The sequence below is a fragment of the Orcinus orca genome, chromosome 13 (assembly GCF_937001465.1).
Source record: "Orcinus orca chromosome 13, mOrcOrc1.1, whole genome shotgun sequence".
Classification (NCBI taxonomy): domain Eukaryota; kingdom Metazoa; phylum Chordata; class Mammalia; order Artiodactyla; family Delphinidae; genus Orcinus; species Orcinus orca.
The window spans coordinates 31,426,099-31,444,864 of NC_064571.1; the positions used below are offsets into that span (position 1 = coordinate 31,426,099).

At 39.9% G+C, this 18,766-nt stretch overlaps 1 pseudogene; it reads right to left on the bottom strand.

Moving 5' to 3' along the window:
• Positions 1 to 7,558: 7,558 nt before the first annotated feature.
• LOC101281997 (ATP synthase F(0) complex subunit C3, mitochondrial-like) lies at positions 7,559 to 18,503 on the bottom strand (annotated as a pseudogene).
• Positions 18,504 to 18,766: the final 263 nt, after the last annotated feature.

Sequence of the window (18,766 nt, forward strand, 5' to 3'; positions counted from 1 at the left end):
CAGAGTGAAGTAAGTCAGAAAGAGAGAGACAAATACTGTATGCTAACACATATATATGGAATTTAAGAAAAAAAAATGTCATGAAGAACCTAGGGGTAAAACAGGAGTAAAGACACAGACCTACTAGAGAATGGACTTGAGGATATGGGGAGGGGGAAGGGTAAGCTGTGACAAAGCGCGAGAGAGGAATGGACATATATACACTACCAAACGTAAGGTAGATAGCTAGTGGGAAGCAGCCGCATAGAACAGGGAGATCAGCTCGGTGCTTTGTGACCGCCTGGAGGGGTGGGATAGGGAGGGTGGGAGGGAGGGAGACGCAAGAGGGAAGAGATATGGGAACATATGTATATATATAACTGATTCATTTTGTTGTAAAGCAGAAACTAACACACCATTGTAAAGCAATTATACTCCAATAAAGATGTTAAAAAAATAAATAAAAACCAGTAAATAAATAAATAGGATGGTCAAGAAAGGCATCACTAAGAAGGCAGCATGTGAGCAGAAATCTGAATGAAGTGTGGGAATAAGCAGTAGAGATATCCAGGAGGAAGGGTATTACAGGCAGAGTAAATGTAAAACACAAAAGCACTGAGGTGAACGCCAGCTTGGCATATTTGAGAAACAGCAAGAAAGCCAGTAAGGCTGCAACAGCATGAGTAAGAGGAGACAGAGGAGGTAAGTGGAGGGGAACAGGGAATACTTACAGGTTGTATTAGTCAGCTTGAGCTGCCATAACAAAATACCACTGGCTGGGTGGCTTAAACCACAGGAACTTATTTTCTTACAGTTTTGGGGGCTGAAAGTCCAAATCAAGGTGTGGACAGGTTTGGTTTCTCCTCAGCCTTCTCTCCTTGGCAGCTGGCCACCTTCTTGCCGCGACCTCATGTGGGCTTTTCTGTATGCCTACACATCCCAGGTGTCTCTCCCTCTTCTTATAAGGACACCAGTCATATTGGATTAGGGCCCACCCATATGATCTCATTTAACTGTAATCACTTCTTTAAAGGAAAATAAAGGAAGTAAGGGAAAATGATGAAGCAGGGGCTGGGTAATGCTTTCAATAAGGTAATCAGAGAAGTCCTCCCTGGTGAGGTGACAGCTAAGCAGAGATATAAAGGAAGGGAGGAGGAAAGTCACACAGAGATCTGGAAGAAGAGCTTTCCAATAGAGGACACATCAAGTGCAAAGCCCTGGGACCAGAGCATGGTGGGTGTGTTTGAGGAATAACATGAATGCCAGCTCAGCTGAGGTGAAGTGGTGTAAAGAAAGGACAAGTTGAGCTAGCAAGGAACCCGATAATGCAAAGGCTTATAAACCCCTTACGGCAATATAGAACACTGAATAAAACCCTAGATTAGGAATCAAAAGAGTTACCTTTCTAGTCCCTGCTCTGATACTAATCTCACTGGATTTCAACTTCTTATAAGGGAGGGGACTAGATTAGCTTGCCTATAAGATGTGAGCCTGGAAATCTGTAAACTGAAAGATGCTCACCAATATTCATGGCATTCCAAAGCAAAATATATTTTTACCCTTAGAGTCTACTGTATTCATGCTTTTATGCCAAGCTTTTATGTCATCTAGTCTCTTTGGACCACTTACAGAATTTCTCATTCCCATCTAAAAATGTCAATATTCTTAACAGAAAAAAATGTATCCTACTCCACATCTTCTCACCATTACTCTATTTTACAATTCCCCATCCTCTACTTTTACCCACTCTGTTTTCTGATTGGCCAGACAAGTCCTGAGCAGCTCTATCCAAAGCTCAGCTTCTGCCTGTTCAGCATAGCCACAGCTCAATGCCTGAACGTATTAGAAAAAGAATAGTCATCACAAACTGTTTCCTGTGATTTGTTAACATAAATGGGGCTTTGTTTCAATGACATAAAGAATCTCATCACCATTTCATCTCAATTGCAACTGTCCTAATAAACAGGATTTGGGGGCAACCATTGCCTTCCTTCTGTCTTTAGAATCCAAATCTAATGACTGGATAGACACAGGGCCATGATGAAAGTTTGAGAAATCCCACAACATTTCATGTCCTGCAATAGAACATAAACATCGAGAACACTTAGTTCTGATACTTGAATTTTGCAGCATTCATGCCAGACTATAAGGTGTGTACCCAGGTGTAACATATATAGAATTTTAGAAACTAACTCAAGAAAACAAGCAGTTGAGACTTCCCTGATGGCACATTGGATAAGACTCCGTGCTCCCAATGCAGGGGGCCTGGGTTCAAATCCCTGGTCAGGGAACTAGATCCCACATGCATGCTGCAACAAAGGAGCTGGCGAGCCGCAACTAAGGAGCCCTCCTGCCACAACTAAGACCTGGTGCAACCAAATAAATAAATATTAAAAAATAAACAAGCAGTTATTTTTCTGAGTTTTTGTCAAAGCTAGTGCAATGGTGACCAGAAATCTGTTTGCCTCTTCTTGTTAAGGTGGTTTCTAAACCTGTCCACAAATTCTTTGATACATTTCACTTCACAAGGTGGAGCCTAATTCCACTTCCTCTGAATGTAGGTCAGACTTAGCAGATTGTTTCTAACGAATACAATGTGGTGCAAGTGATGCTATGTGACTTCCAAGGCTAGGTCATGAAAAGGGTAGCGTCTGACTGACCCTCCCTTCTCTCCCTTGGATTACTCACACCAGGGAACGCCAGCTGCTATGTCATGAGGACATCCAAACAGCCTTTGAGAAGCCCATAAGGAGAGAAATTAAAGCCTCCAGCCAACAACTACCATGAAATTGGCAGCCATTTCATTGAGCCACTTGGGAGACAGAACCTCCAGCCTCAGTGAAGCATAAATGACTGCAGCTTAAATCAACATCCTGAAAGCAATCTCATGACGGACTCTAAGGAGGAACTATCCAGTTATGAATTCCTTATCCATGGAAATGGTAAGGATAAAAAAGTATAGTTTGGGGACTTCCCTGATGGTCCAGCAGGTAAGACTAAAAGCTCCCTATGCAGGGATCCCCGGGTTGATCCCTGGTCAGAGAACTAGATCCCATATGTATGCCGCAACTAAGAGTTCGCATGCCGCAACTAAGAAGTCCACATGTCGCAACACATGCCACAACTAAGAAGCCTGCATGCTGCAACTAAGATCCTGCGTGCTGCAACGAAGACCCAGGCAGCCAAAAATAAATAAATAAATAAATAAAATAGTTTTTAAAAAGTATATTTTTGTTTTGCGCCATTAGGTTTTAGGGTAATTTTTTATGTAGCTGTACATAACTAATGCATTTGTTATCTGAAGATTAGGGTCTCAATTCATTAAAAATACAAATCAAAAGCATGATATATCAATCAGTGAACAAAGACCTGGGATTTAGAAACAATAGAATTTTGACTTGAACTCTAATTTAAGTGATAATAATAGTTTCCACAAGCATAAAATAAGAATAATCCTTTCCCTTCAGGATTCTCATCTTATGAATTCCTTACCCCTATACATTCTGTGTAGAGTCTACATACCAGCTACAAAAGCAATTCCAGAAAAAGATCCACTTCAAGAGTGGAAGCATGAAGGGTTCTATAGACATACTCCCCAGTGAACCAAACATACTGGTGAAAATTATTTTTAAAAAACAATCATTTAAAGTGTCTGTAAATTGTCCTAAGTTTAGACGCCAAATGAAGAAATATTTATTTAAGAAAATCTACTAAATTTTGATAAGAAGTGAGCGTTTGTGGCAGTTTACCCATGGCCCACTCACTTGCCACTCCCACCAATCTCAGTGTGATGGAAGCTCTACTCCAGTTGCTACTGATAAGAGGATGGGGCTCCCTCTTCCCCTAACTCCCAAGGGATATGGCATCCCCCCCATCAAGAAGGATGGGCCACCAACATTTCTGTTCCTTCCCAGCTCTGTGTTATAGAGGCTAAATTTCAGGCAAGCGCAGCACAGAGGTTTAGGGCTCCCTTCTTAAGCCCAGAACACACTCATAAATTGGAGGCTCAATCCCAGATGAAGCAGGCCAAAAATACGGTGGCCCTAATTGCCCTTGTCCCAGTCTGTTGGTAGGACAGAGATTTTACTCCAGGAGAGGCAAGCCAAGAAGACCAGAGGCTACTGTCCCCACCCAAAGTCCTGTTCATAAGCAGAGTTGTCATTCCAAAAGAAGTGGGCCACTGTCCCCAACACCTGCTCTGGAGCAGTGGCTCAGAGATTTTGCCTAGGGAGGAAGGCAGTCATAACAACAGAGAGCTCTTAAGCTCTCCTCAGAGGAAATGACTTTATTTAATACAGTGTAGGGAACTTCAAACCTACACTGGCAATCTCAGAAATAATGGAGAAATTGGGTAAGAAATTAGGAGGAAGGCTGATAGCTTCATAGTATCAGCAAGCTAAAATGGCAGATCAGCGAGTTTAACAGAGAGAACCAGGGAAAGAAAAAGTTAAAATAGCCTCCTGGGGACAGAAAACATGTCAGAGACTAGTCTCAAAAAGTACACCAGCCAAGGAGCCCAAATTGAATTGGACCAGATTATAAAGAAATTTATGTCTGAAACAATACAGAAATCAGCCTAAAAGCTGGATGTGATACCAACAGAGGCAGACAGTTTAACAGAGAGATCAGGGAAAGAGACAGTCAAAGAGAGCACTGCTAAAACACTGTCATCCCAGAGCAACTTGTGCACATTGAAGGCTATAATCTCTAAGGAGCAAGTACAGAGTCTGCACACTGCAGGGGCAACAGACTTCACTAAAATAGTTAAGTCACTAAACAAATAAATAAACAACAACAAACAAGTCCCAGGGGACCTCTGATAATCAGTATCAGATTTGCTACAATATATTACCTTAAGTGTCCAGTTTTCAACAACAAAAAATTACAAGACATACAAAGAAACAGGATGTGTGACTGACTCATACATAGGAAAATAGATAGGCAACAGAAACTGGCTGTGAGAGGGTCCAGATATTGGATTTAACAGACAAAGATTTAATAATAACCATTATAAACATATTGAAAGAGCTAAAGAAAACCATGCTAGAAGTAGACAAAGGTATGACAACATTGCAACAAATAGAGAATGTCAATAAAGAGAGAGAAGTAATTTTTAAAAAGAACTACATGAACATTGTGGAGGTAAAAAAGTACAATAACTAAAATGACAAGTTCACTAGAGGGGCTTAACAATAGGTTTGAACTAACAAAAGAAAGAATCAGCTCTCTTGAAGATAGACCAATGGTAATTATGCAACCCAAAGAACAGAGGGAAAAAAAGAATGAAGAAAAGTTAACAGAGCTTCAGAGAAATGCTGGATACCAGTAACTGCACCAACATATGCATAATGTAAGTACCAGAAGAGGAGGAAAGATGAGACAGAGAAAAGAGCAGGAAAAAAAAAAAAATTGAAGACATAATGTCCAAGTGCTTTCCAAATTTGATGAAAAACATTATTCTACACGTACATGAAGCTCGACCAAGTCATGTAAACACAAATATATCCACACACAAACATATCATAGTAAAAATGTTGAAAGACAAAGACAAAAAGAATTTTGAAAGCAGCAGTACAAAAACAATTCATCTCATACTGATTTCTCATCAGAAACAATGGGGGCCAAAAGGCACTGGAATGACATATTCAAAGTATTAAAGGAAAAAATTTGTCAACCAAGAATCTTCTATCCAGCAAATCTTTCAAAAATGAAAGTGAAATAAAGACATTCCAAACAAACAAAAACTGAGAATTTGTTGCAAGAAGACCTATCTTACAAGAAATGCGAAATGATGGAAAACAAGAGACAAGAAATGCGAAATGTGGAAAACAAGAGACTGCAGACAGTAATTCAAATCCTTATGAAAAAGCAAAGATACCAGTAAAGGTAATTATGAAAGACAATATAAATGCCTATTTATTCTTCTTTCTTCTCTTAAGTGGTTTAAAAATCAACTTTTAAAACAACAGGTATATAATTGTTTTGTTGGCCCACAACACATAGAAATGTAATCTATTTGACAATAATAGAAGGAAGTGAATGGAAGCAAATTTGTATTTCAGTAAGGTAATGACACCAGGTGGTAACTTGAAAACACAGAAACAAATGAGGAGAACCAAAAATGGTATATAAGGAGATTACTATGACAAACTCTATAAATATACGCTTGCTGTCCTTTCTTCTCTCAGCTTCCCTAAAAGACATAAAATTATATAAAATAATACTTATAACAATATATTTTGGAGTTTGTAACATATATAAAGTAATGTTATTTTAAAAGCACCAAAAAGGGGAAGAGGCACTAGAGCTACACAAGAGTAATGCTTTTAAATAACACTACAAATAAGTCAGTATAAATCTGAATGGATTCTGAAAAGTTAAAATGTACATGGTAAACCCTAGAGCAACAACAAAGAAAATAATTCAAAAATATCTATATAATGAAAAAATTATTAAAAGAATTAAGATATTACAGTAGGAAAACATCCACATAATACAAAAGAAAGCAATAAAGGAGGGAAATAGTTATGAGACTAACAGAAAATTAAAAGTAAAACAGCAGACATAAATCCAATCACATAAATAATAACATTGTATGTGAATGGATTAAAGAATCCAATCAAAAGGCAGAGATCATTAAAATAGATAAAAATATATCTCCTAATATATTTTGTCTATGGGACACACACTTTAGACTCAAAGATACAAATAGGTTGAAAGTAAAAGGATGGAAAAACATATATCAAGCAAATAACAATAATAAAAAGCTGAAGTGGCTATATATATATATATATATTTATTTATTTATTTATTTATTTATTTAGGTTTTTTTTTGTGGTACGTGGGCCTCTCACTGTTGTGGCCTCTCCTGTTGTGGAGCACAGGCTCCGGACGCGCAGGCTCAGCAGCCATGGCTCACGGGCCCAGCCGCTCCGCGGCATGTGGGATCCTCCCGGACCGGGGCACGAACCCGTGTCCCCTGCATCGGCAGGTGGACTCTCAACCACTGTGCCACCAGGGAAGCCCATGAGGTGGCTATATTAATATTAGATAAAATAGACTTTCTACCAATTCAGTGTTGATTATATTAAAAAACTCTGCTTGTTTACAGCTCCACCCTCTTTATGTTGCTGCTGTCACCAACTATATACAATGTGTGCCCATTAATACAGATTTATTGTTATTGCTTTACACCATATATTTGATTTTTAAATTATATAGGAAGAAAGGTTACAAACCAAACTTGCAATAATGTTGACTTTTACATTCACCTATGTAGATACTTCTACTATTTTTCTTTATTTCTTCATATAGCGTTAAGTTACTGTCTAGTGCTCTTTCATTTCACCCTGAAGGACTTCCATTAGTATTTCTTATGGGGCAGGTCTACTAATAACTAATTCCCTCGGTTTTTGTTTATCTGGGAATATCTTCATTTCTCCTTCATTTGTTTTTTTTTTTTTAACCTTCAATAAAATAACTTTGGAAATAACATACATTTCCATGACACCAACACTATAGTTTTCAGAGTCACAGTAAGATACACAGAATTCCATCTGTAATTAATACAAATGACAACATTTTTTTTTTTTTTTTTTTTTTTGCGGTACACAGGCCTCTCACTGTTGTGGCCTCTCCTGTTGCGGAGCACAGGCTCCGGACGCGCAGGCTCAGCGGCCATGGCTCACGGGCCTAGATGCTCCGCAGCATGTGGGATGTTCCCGGACCGGGGCACGAACCTTTGTCCCCTGCATTGGCAGGCGGACTTTCAACCACTGCACCACCAGGGAAGCCCACAAATGACAACATTTTAAGCAGTAGTTTTTGTTATAAGGCAAACAAAATCAAGAAAGCAACCACCAAACAAAAGAGAACCAATGCTTCAGAGAAGGCATATCCAAGAATAGCATATGAGAACAGTTATTGTTTCATGAAGGGTTTCTGACATAACCAATGATAAGGTCACCAAGGACTGTTCCAATACCAGCACCAGACCAGTATTCCTACTGTTGCAGCACCTGCATCAATAAATTTGGCTGCAGTATCAATGTCTCTGCTGATTGCACCGGTCGGAAACTCCCACTGGATTAGTTGAGACACCATTCTGGATCCCATTAAATACTGTAGAGCTCTCTCCAGTCAAAGAGAATATCGATGATGCAGAAATTCCTCTGGATGCAATCCTGGATCCAGCTTGGATCAGAGTTGGGGTGCAGACAAGCTTGGCATAGGTGAACTATATCTTTGGGGTGACATAGTTGGAGGACTTGGGTGACAGGTGACATGGGCTCCTCTCCCACTTTCCCTCTTCCTGGGGGTGGCAGCAGTGGCAGTTGAAGGAGTGAGGCTCTCTTTCATTTTTCAAGGATAGTTTTACCAGATATAGAATTCTTGGTTGACAATTTTTTCTTTTAGCAGTTTAAGTCATCCCATTGCCTGCTAGCCAACATGGTTTCTGAAGAGAAACTGGTTGCCAGTGTTGCCGAGGCTTCCTTGTACAAGATAGGTCCCTTCTCTCGTTCTGCTTTCAAGATTCTCCCTTTGTCTTTTCTAACAATTTGGCTATATTGTGTCTTCATGTGTATCTCTTTGAATTTATCCTGTTTGGAGGTCATTAAACTTTTTGGATATGTAATTTCATGTCTTTCACCAGATCTGGGAAGTCTTTGTATATTATTTCTTCGAAACGTCTTTCTGCCCTATTTTCTCTCTCCTCTCTCTCTAGGAATCCTATAATACATTGGTACATGTGATGATGTCCCACACACTTCTTAGGCTTTGTTCTTTTTAAAAATTTTTATTTTTTCTTTCCTGCCCCTCAGACTGGAAAATCTCAATTAACTATTTTAAAGTGTGTTGATCAAATTAGCTATTGGGCACTTTGTTTTAATTTCCTCCTTAATCACCCATTAGTGAGGGTGGGACACCCATTCTAGGATTAACGGCATGCCTGAACACATGACAACCAAAACAGGACAAATGAGATTGAGAGCAGTTCGTTACACATATACTTACAGCCTGGGGGAGAAGGACATCACACACCACAGAGGACCCCATGGGAGTTGTACTCAAGGACTCCCATGTGGGAGGTAGGCTTTGCAATTTCAAGAAGGTGGGTTGATACCTGGTTCCTGCAGTAAGTTGTGATTGTCTTGTTTGAATACTTTCACAGACTGGCAATGAAAGGAAATCTGTTACTCAGGGATAAGCAGGAACTGTGCCTGGTCCCTATAATAAGAAAGGTTGTTTGGCTATGGGCATGGAGTTTCTTTTTGGAGTGATGAAAATGTTTCTAATATTGATTGTGGTTATGGCTGTATAGCTCTATAAATATACTGAAAAACAATGAATACTTTCAATGGATGAATTTTATGGTATATTAATTATACCTCAATAAAGCTTTTATATTAAAGGTTCCTTTCATAACTAATGAGAGTTTATCTTAAGGCTACACAGAAAAGAAAAAAAAGTATAAGTTTTCAGCTCAGCTACTGGAAGGCCAGTTTTCAAGGAACAATGGGCTATGAGCTTTTCATCATTCATCATCCGACAGCAGCTCTGCTGACTTCTCTTTTCATTCCCTCTGAAACAGGCAACTGTTGTCCCTTACTTTAATAAGTCTACCACACAGGTGACTCAGTATTTCTAGATTTCTCCTTCACTTCTAATCTTGGCTTTTGCCTCTCTTCCTTTTTTTTTTTTTTTTTTTTCGGTACGCGGGCCTCACTGTTGTGGCCTCTCCCGTTGCGGAGCACAGGCTTCGGACGCGCAGGCTCAGCGGCCATGGCTCACGGGCCCAGCCGCTCCGCAGCATGTGGGATCTTCCCGGACCGGGGCACGAACCCGTGTCCCCTGCATCGGTAGGCGGACTCTCAACCACTGTGCCACCAGGGAAGCCCGCCTCTCTTCTTTTTGAGAGTCTCAGATTCAATTTTTTCGGATATTCTTGTCCCCTTTTCTGCAGAGTTCTCATGCTAGTCCACTCATAAGTCACTGGTCTGGCTAATGTAATATACCTTTTAGCTAAGGCAATTACCCCTGATTTAATTAGCTGTGGCTAGGGCAGTAGGTAATATGATACATTGCTGGTGGGAATGCAAAATGATACAGCCACTCTAGGAAATGGTTTACTCTTTTCTTGTAATGCTAAATGCATTTACTCTATAACCCAGTAATCCCACTCCTGAGTATCTACCCTAGAGGAATAAAATCTTATGTTCACACAAAAATTGTACACAAATGTCCATAGCAGATTTATTTATAATGGTCCCAAACTGAAAACAACCCAAATGTCCTTCAAAGGGTGAATGGATAAAGAAATTGTGGTACATCTATACAGTTAACACTACTCAGCAATAAAAAGGAACAAATTACTGATACATGCAACAACTTGAAAGAATCTCAAAACATTACGCTGGGTGAAAGAGTCCAGCCTTACGAGGTTACACACTATGCAATTTCATTTATTTGACATCCTCAAAATTACAAAACTATAGTTACGGAGAGTAGATCAGTAGTTGTCAGAAGTTATGGGTCGAGGGAAAGTATGACTACAAAGGGTTAGCACAAGGGAGATTTTTGGAATGATGAAACCGTTCTTTATTCTGATTATGGTGGTAGTTACATAAATCTACACATGTTAAAATGCAAAAAAAAAAAAAAAAGAGTACACCAAAAGAAAAAAATCAATTTTTCTATATAGTAAATTAAAAAAACTAAAAACTAATGGGCTTAGAATATTGTTATGGACTGAATGTTTACGCTTTCCTCCCACCAAAATTTCATAAATTTAAATCCTAATCCCAAATGTGATGGTATCAGAAGGTGGGGCTTTTGAGAGGTAATTAGGTCATGAGCGTGGAGCCCTCATGAATGGGATTAGTGCCCATAGAAAAGAGACCCCAGAGAGCTCTATAGCTCTTTTTCTGCCGTGTGAAGATACAACAGGAAGATACAACCTAGAAGATGGTTCCCACTAGACCCGACTACGCTGGCACCCTGATCTTGGACTTCCAGACTCCAGAACTGTGAGAAATAAATTTTTGCTGTTTATAAGCCACTCATTCTATGATATTCTGCCAAAGCCCAAACTAAGACGGGTATTAACAAGCAAGATATAGAAGAAATGCAAATAGCCAACAAAGAAAAGATGTTCAGGTGTATTAAAAGTCAAAGGAATGCAAATTAAAACAGCAGCAAGGTATTGTACATTTTTCAGACTGGCAAAAATGAGAAAGATTGATAGTGTCTATAGTGGTGATGAGCATGTGGGGAACTAAGCAGCCTCACATGCTGGTGAATATGTAAACTGGTAGAGCCGTTTTTAGAGGGCATTCTGATGGCATCTTTAAAAATATGCGGGTTTCCCTGGTGGCGCAGTGGTTGAGAATCTGCCTGCCAATGCAGGGACACAGGTTCGAGCCCTGGTCTGGGAAGATCCCACATGCCACGGAGCAACTGGGCCCGTGAGCCACAACTACTGAGCCTGCGCGTCTGGAGCCTGTGCTCCGCAACAAGAGAGGCCGCGACAGTGAGAGGCCCGCGCACCGCGACGAAGAGTGGCCCCCGCTTGCTGCAAGTAGAGAAAGCCCTCGCATAGAAACGAAGACCCACACAGCCAAAAATAAATAAATAAATAAATAAATAAATAATTTTTAAAAATATGCATATAGCCTTTAAACCAGGGAGTATAATTCATTTAAGCAATTCCAGTACTTACCATGGTACTTACCTGGTATATAAGGAAACCATTCTTTATTCTGATTATGGTGGTAGTTACATAAATCTACATGTGTTAAAATGCAAAAAAAAAAAAAAAAAAGAGTACACCTTATATACCAGTACCTGGTATATAAGGAAGCATTAAGCATGTGAAAATAGAGATTATCAGGTAAGATTTCCTGGAAAAGATGAAAGTTTGAGCTGAACCTTCAAGGATGGCTAGGGTTTGAATCAGTGAAGAGAAAAAGAAGGATATTCTAGGAGAAAGAAAAGATGAGTCACAGTGGCTCAAAGAGGCAGGATAAATATGGTAAATTGGCATCAGCCAGGCTTCAGTGAAAAAGAAAAGTAGGAAGTTAGAGAGTACGAAATGGAAATTTCCTCACACATGAGGTCCACCTCCTACTTTAGGACCCAAATAGATTCCACCTCCCCTAAGAAATCCCCCCATACCCAGAATTAATTGGTAGCTCCATTGCACTTCCATAGCCCCTGAGGAAAACCTCTTTATCACTGGATCTCAAACTTTATCCTGTATCAGAATCAACTGGTGGGTTTATTAAACACAGATTGCTGAGTTTCTGATTCAGTAAGTCTGGGGATCACAATTTGAGAGCCAATGCTCTAGCCAAATTGACCTCCTTCGAATTGCTAAAATACCATTATAGTGAGAAGCTGTTATTTTTGCCTTCCCAGCATTCATCCTGCCTTCTTCCAGTAACCAAACCTTTTTCCAGAAGGGAACCACTTCTAAATAGTTTAGGTGTGGCTGATCTGCCTCCCTGACCATAGTAGACACATGACCAGTCAGAATATTCCATTCCCATGGTCACAGTAGTTGATTCAGGAATGAGGACATAGCCAATCAGAATCTTCTCTGGGATTTTTCTGCCAGACTTATCAGAGAAGATGCTCTCTTTCTGCCAAGGTTGCTAAGCTGATAACATGTGAGTCTTGAGCTTCTGGTGGCTCTCATGACTACCAAATGGAGAAAACCTATTAGAGAGAAAAGGAGGACGTAGATGACATCACTTGAGCCCTTATATCCAGGCATGCCCAAATCCAGTCTATTCCACAGCCCTGTCAGTTCCATGTGTAAATAAATTCCCATTTTCTTTAAGCCAGTTTGAGTTGGGTATTTGTCACTTGCAAACCAGAGTCCTAACTAATATATAAATTGATATGGAAAAGGGGAGGGGTGGCAATGATAGGCCTTACAGTATGGAATGCCATGAAGATTCTTGTATTCCTGGCTGGGAAGTAACAAGTCTTATTCTGTGGTTACAAAGGAGCTCGTTAAAACTGCTGTAACTTGGAACACTGACTTTGTGCCTATCACACCTAAAGCTTTAGAGGATTTTAGAAAATTTTAGATGTGAACACGTGACTTAGGTTGTTCCAATCAGACTAAGGGAAAAGATTTCTTTCATTTTAGTTGAAAGACCCTCCCTGCCTCTATTCCAAGAAATCACCAAGGAAGTCTCTGGTGCTCTCCACAGTTACTGGCAGCTTCCCTGCCACCACAAGAAGCCAGTCTTAGGATGAAGCCTCTACTGTAGGATGAAGCCTCGACTGATAATAGCAGATGAAGAGAGGAATAAACCTGGGTCTATAATGACATAAATGAGCCATTGCTGACGTTTAGCAGTTTGAAGCCCACCCTACTGCTGAGAACTTTCGGTTACATAAGACAATAAATTTGTTTGAATTGTTCTTTTCTGTATCTCAAAGTCAAAAACTATTCTAAGTCATATAATTGGCAACTTCTGGCATATAATTCTTGCAGGAAAGAACAAGCTTCAGTCAAACTGGTCCATCTGAAAGAAAATAGGAAATACGATAGATAGCCCTGCAAAGAGGTACCTTAATTGCCTAGACAGATATCCCAAAATGGTGTGAGTCAGATATAATAACCCTGCTAGGGTGCAAAAGCGAAAACTTCTACTGCATGCCAAAGTAAAGAAGGAGACAGAGTGGGAGATCTGACCAGGATCCAGGAAGAGCCAAAGAGCCAGGACAGCTGAAGGGCCAAGGCCCTTCCTGCCTCCTCCAGCCCACCCCAAAGGGCTCTAGGTGGGACGAAGGTAAATACCACATAGGTGAGCCAGTCTCTGGGATGCAGACTGGGGACAAGTGGAAGATAAGCTGTGCCTCCCCACGTCAAAGCTGCCTGAAGACAGAGGCCAAGACCGAAACAGTCAAATTGATTGAAAGAGCCTAACAGAGAAAGAGGCCTATTCCTAAGGAACAGAAATGAGCTTTCCCATTCAATCTCGATGGGGATGCAGTCTTTTTAGAAGGCAATTTAGCTTAACAAAAACCTTTTTTAAAAAAATATTGTGGCGCTTCCCTGGTGGCACAGTGTTTGAGAGCCCGCTTGCCGATGCAGGGGACACGGGTTCGTGCCCCAGTCCGGGAAGATCCCACATGCCGCGGAGCGGCTGGGCCCGTGAGCCATGGCCGCTGAGCCTGCGCGTCCGGAGCCTGTGCTCCGCAACGGGAGAGGCCGCAACAGTGAGAGGCCCGCGTACCGCAAAAAAATAAATAAATAAATAAATATTGTGGCCACGCCTCGTGTCTTGAGGGATTTTAGTTCCCCAACCAGGAATGGAACCCGGGCCCCCAAAGTAAAAGCACTGAGTTCTAACCACTGGACCACCAGGGAATTTCCAAAAAAAAAAACCTTTTTAAAAAATGTATCCACCCCTTGGACCTAGAGTCTATGATACAGAGTGAAGTAAGTCAGAAAGAGAAAAACAAATACCATATGGTAACACATATATATGGAATCTAAAAAAAAAAAAAAAGGTTCTGAAGAACCTAGGAGCAGGACAGGAATAAAGACGCAGACGTAGAGAATGGACTTGAGGACACGGGGAGGGGGAAGGGTAGGCTGGGACGAAGTGAGAGAGTAGCATGGACATATATACACTACCAAATGTAAAACAGATAGCTAGTGGGAAGCAGCTGCATAGCACAGGGAGATCAGCTCGGTGATTTGTGACCACCTAGAGGGGTGGGATAGGGAGGGTGGGAGGGAGACGCAAGAGAGAGGAGATATGGGGATATATGTATATGTATAACTGATTCACTTTGTTATAAAGCAGAAACTAACACACCATTGCAAAGCAATTATACCCCAATAAAATTTTTTTAAAAATGTATCCACCCTGGATATAGCAATTTTATATATAGGAATTGATCCTAAAGAAATGAAGACTTATAAATAACAAATGCTGGAGAGGGTGTGGAGAAAAGGGAACCCTCCTACCCTGTTGGTGGGAATGTACATTGGTGTAGCCACTATGGAGAACAGTATGGAGGTTCCTTAAAAAACTGAAAATAGGGGATTTCCTGGTGGCGCAGTGGTTGGGAGTCTGCCTGCCGATGCAGGGGACACGGGTTCGTGCCCCGGTCCGGGAGGATCCCACATGCCGCGGAGCGGCTGGGCCCGTGAGCCATGGCCGCTGAGCCTGCGCGTCCGGAGCCTGTGTTCCGCAACGGGAGAGGCCACAACAGTGAGAGGCCTGTGTACTGCAAAAAAAAAAAACAACAACAACCCTGAAAATAGAGCTCCCATATGATCCAGCAATTCTAATCCTGTGCATATATCCAGAGAAAACCATAATTCGAAAAGATACATGCACCCCAATATTCATTGCAGCACTATTTACAATAGCCAAGACATGGAAGCAACCTAAGTGTCCATCGACAGATGAATGGATAAAGAAGATGTGGTACATATGTACAATGCAATATTACTCAGTCATAAAAGAGAGTGAAATAATGCCATTTGCAGCAACATGGATGGACCTACAGATTGTCATACTGAGTGAAGTAAGTAAGACACAGAAAGACAAATATATGATATCGCTTATATGTGGAATCTAAAATATGGTACAAATGAACTTATTTACAAAACAGAAATAGAGTCACAGATGGAGAAAACAAACTTATGGTTGCCAGGGTTATTATTATTATTTTTTTAAGTTTATTTATTTATTTATTTTGGCTGTGCCGTGTGGCCTGAGGGATCTTAATTCCCCACCAGGGATTGAACCCAGGCCCCCTGCAGTGGAAACATAGAGTCCTAACCACTGGACAGCCAGGGAACACCCGTATTTTTTATTTTATTTTATTTTTATTGGAGTATAGTTGATTTACAATGTTGTGTTAGTTTCAGGGGTACAGCAAAGTGAATCAATTATACATATACGTATATCCACTCTTTTTTAGATTCTTTTTCCATATAGGTCATTACAGAGAATTGAGTAGAGTTCCCTATGCTCTACAGTAGGTCCTTATAAGTTACCTATTTTATATACAGTAATGTGTACAATATATGTCAGTCCCAAGCTCCCAATTTACCAAGTAAGTCAGAAAGAGAAAGACAAATACCATATGATATCACTTATATGTGGAATCTAAAATATGACACAAATGAACTTATCTACGAAACAGAAACAGATTCACAGATATAGAACAGACCTGTGGTTGCCAAGGGGGAAGGGAGTCGGGGGAGGGTTGGATTGGGAGTTTGGGACTAGCAGATGCAAACTACTATAGATAGAATGGGAAATACATTCAGTATCCTGTAATAAACCATAATGGAAAAGAATATGAAAAAGAATATATATATGTATATATATATATATATATATATGTATAACTGAATCACTTTGCTGTACACCAGAAACTAACACAACATTGTAAATCAACTATACTTCAATTAAAAAGAAATGAAGACTTAACTATACTATGAGAACATTCTCATAGTATTCAAAATGGCCAATCACTGGAAACAACTCAAATGTCCCCAAATTGCCGAAGTTATATCTTTAGTTTCACAAATACTTATTAATTTACTTATTCTATATGTCTTCTATATGCCAGGCATTGTGCTAAGCACTGGGGATGCAACACATCAAGTTACGTGCAAACATCAAGAGTGTTCAGAAACTTTTATACCAATTTGACAGAGCAGTTTTATGTCTGTTAAATCTAATAAAATGTGAGGCTTGTACTTTGTATATCTTTGTTAATTATTTCATTTTCTCCAGTAACTTATTTTTATTGTATCTTACAAAAAATACCTGATTGGGTCCAGGAAACCAGCTGGTCTGGCCAAAGATCATAGCAGAGACTGAGACGCTGGCATTGAAAACAGTAAGACAAGAAAGACTTGAGATATTTAAGAGGAAAAATTGGTATGGTTTGGTAATAAAGCAGATAGAGGGGAGAGGTGAAATATGCAGCAATGGTGATTCCTAAGTTTATGCCTTATTCAGTGGGACAGATGATCTTGCTATTCACTTAGACAGGGAACACTGGAAGACTGCCAGGTTTGGGGGAGAGGGGATTCATTAGTTCTGTCTAGCTTGGATACGCAGAGTTTGAGGTGTCTTTGACACAATTAGAAGTGCTAAATAGGCAGTTAGATATCTAGGCTGGGGCTCAGAAGAGGCTTAGGAGATGTAAATTTGGAAGTCACTGGCATGTATCTAATAATTGAAGCTGAAAACCATGGATGAGATTACCTGGGGAGATAATATTGAGTGAGAAGAGCAGATGGCCAAGGCCAAGTGTTGAGAACAGGCAATAATGAATAACTATGAAGAAAAGGATGAGCATGCAGCAATAATTGAGGACAGACCGCATAACTGTTTTATATTCATATAATAGAATATTATTAACCTATTACATTTCTTAGATTTGTACGATTAGCTGAAAAAGTTTAAAGTATCTATAGTATGTTCCCATTTTTAAACAACAAAATATATATGCAATTATATATCCAAAAGTATATGTCATAAAAAGCCTGGTGTTAACAGTGGAAGAGATTGAGAGAGTTTTTTTCCTGCTTATTTTTATTTCTACTTTTTTTTTTTTAACAATGACAACAGTTTTTCCCTCGTGCCAAAGCAAACACTGCAAAACTTATGTGTCCATCAAGATACAGTTCTCAGATTTAAAATTTTACCTGAAACACAGAATAAGAGCCCTCAAGTTTTAACTAAAGATTGCCGAAGTCACATAAGGATTCTTTGAAAATACAATCTCTCAGGCAGGCTAAATTTCTATTTTTTTCTGGCTTGACACCTATCACAACTACATACTAGCACCAAGGGAAAAAAAACAATTTACAAAAAAATTCACAAAATCAGAAAGTGTGGAAAACGTTATTAAAGAGTAAATTATCAAGGAAAATATTTGTAAAGCATATTTCGAACAAAGGACTAGTTTCCCAACACAGCACCTATAAATCAAAAAGGAAAAAATAACTCATTGCTATTGTTATCAGATTAGCATAGATCAAAAAGGATGACTTACGTTGGTTAGAATGTGGGTGATCAGCACCCCCATATATATATATTTTTTCTTCAGCTAAGATAGCAAGACAGAGAATTTATTGTACACATGTTACATTCAGTCACAACTGAGAACAGAACTAGTCCAGAATGTCCCAGGTCCAGGGCAGAGGACCAAAAGAGGCTGTTTTGATAAGAGCAAGGTGGGACTCTCAAAGGTGGTCAAGGCCATCAGAATGGCCATAGATGTTTCAGATCCATTGAGACAAGTTCTAGACAGTAGGCATGCAGTCCAACAATTTGTACCAGCGTCCCTGGCCTCTGGCTTCCCTTGTTTCTGCTCCTGTGGCTTCCATGGGTGTAAGAGTTTACTCTGACATCCGCTTCATCTTTCTTTTGCGCTTCGGCATGCGCATTCGCATCTTCCTCCACTCCGGTCCTATGGTGCGGAGGTTTATCAGAAGATGGCGCTAAGGCCGAGAACAGCACCCCCATATATTTCTATTTGGAGTGTAAACTGTTGTGATCTCTATGGAGGACAATTTGGCGATATCTATCAAAATTACAAAAGCACATGCTCTTTGAAACAACAATTCCTAGGAATTACTAGGAATTCTACTACTAGGAATTTATCCTGGAGATGTACTCATAATTGTACAAACATATAAGATTATTCACTGAGCAATAGTTGTAATTGCAAAAAAACCGAGAACATCCTAAATATCCACCAGTAAGGAATTAGTTTAAAAACTACGGTA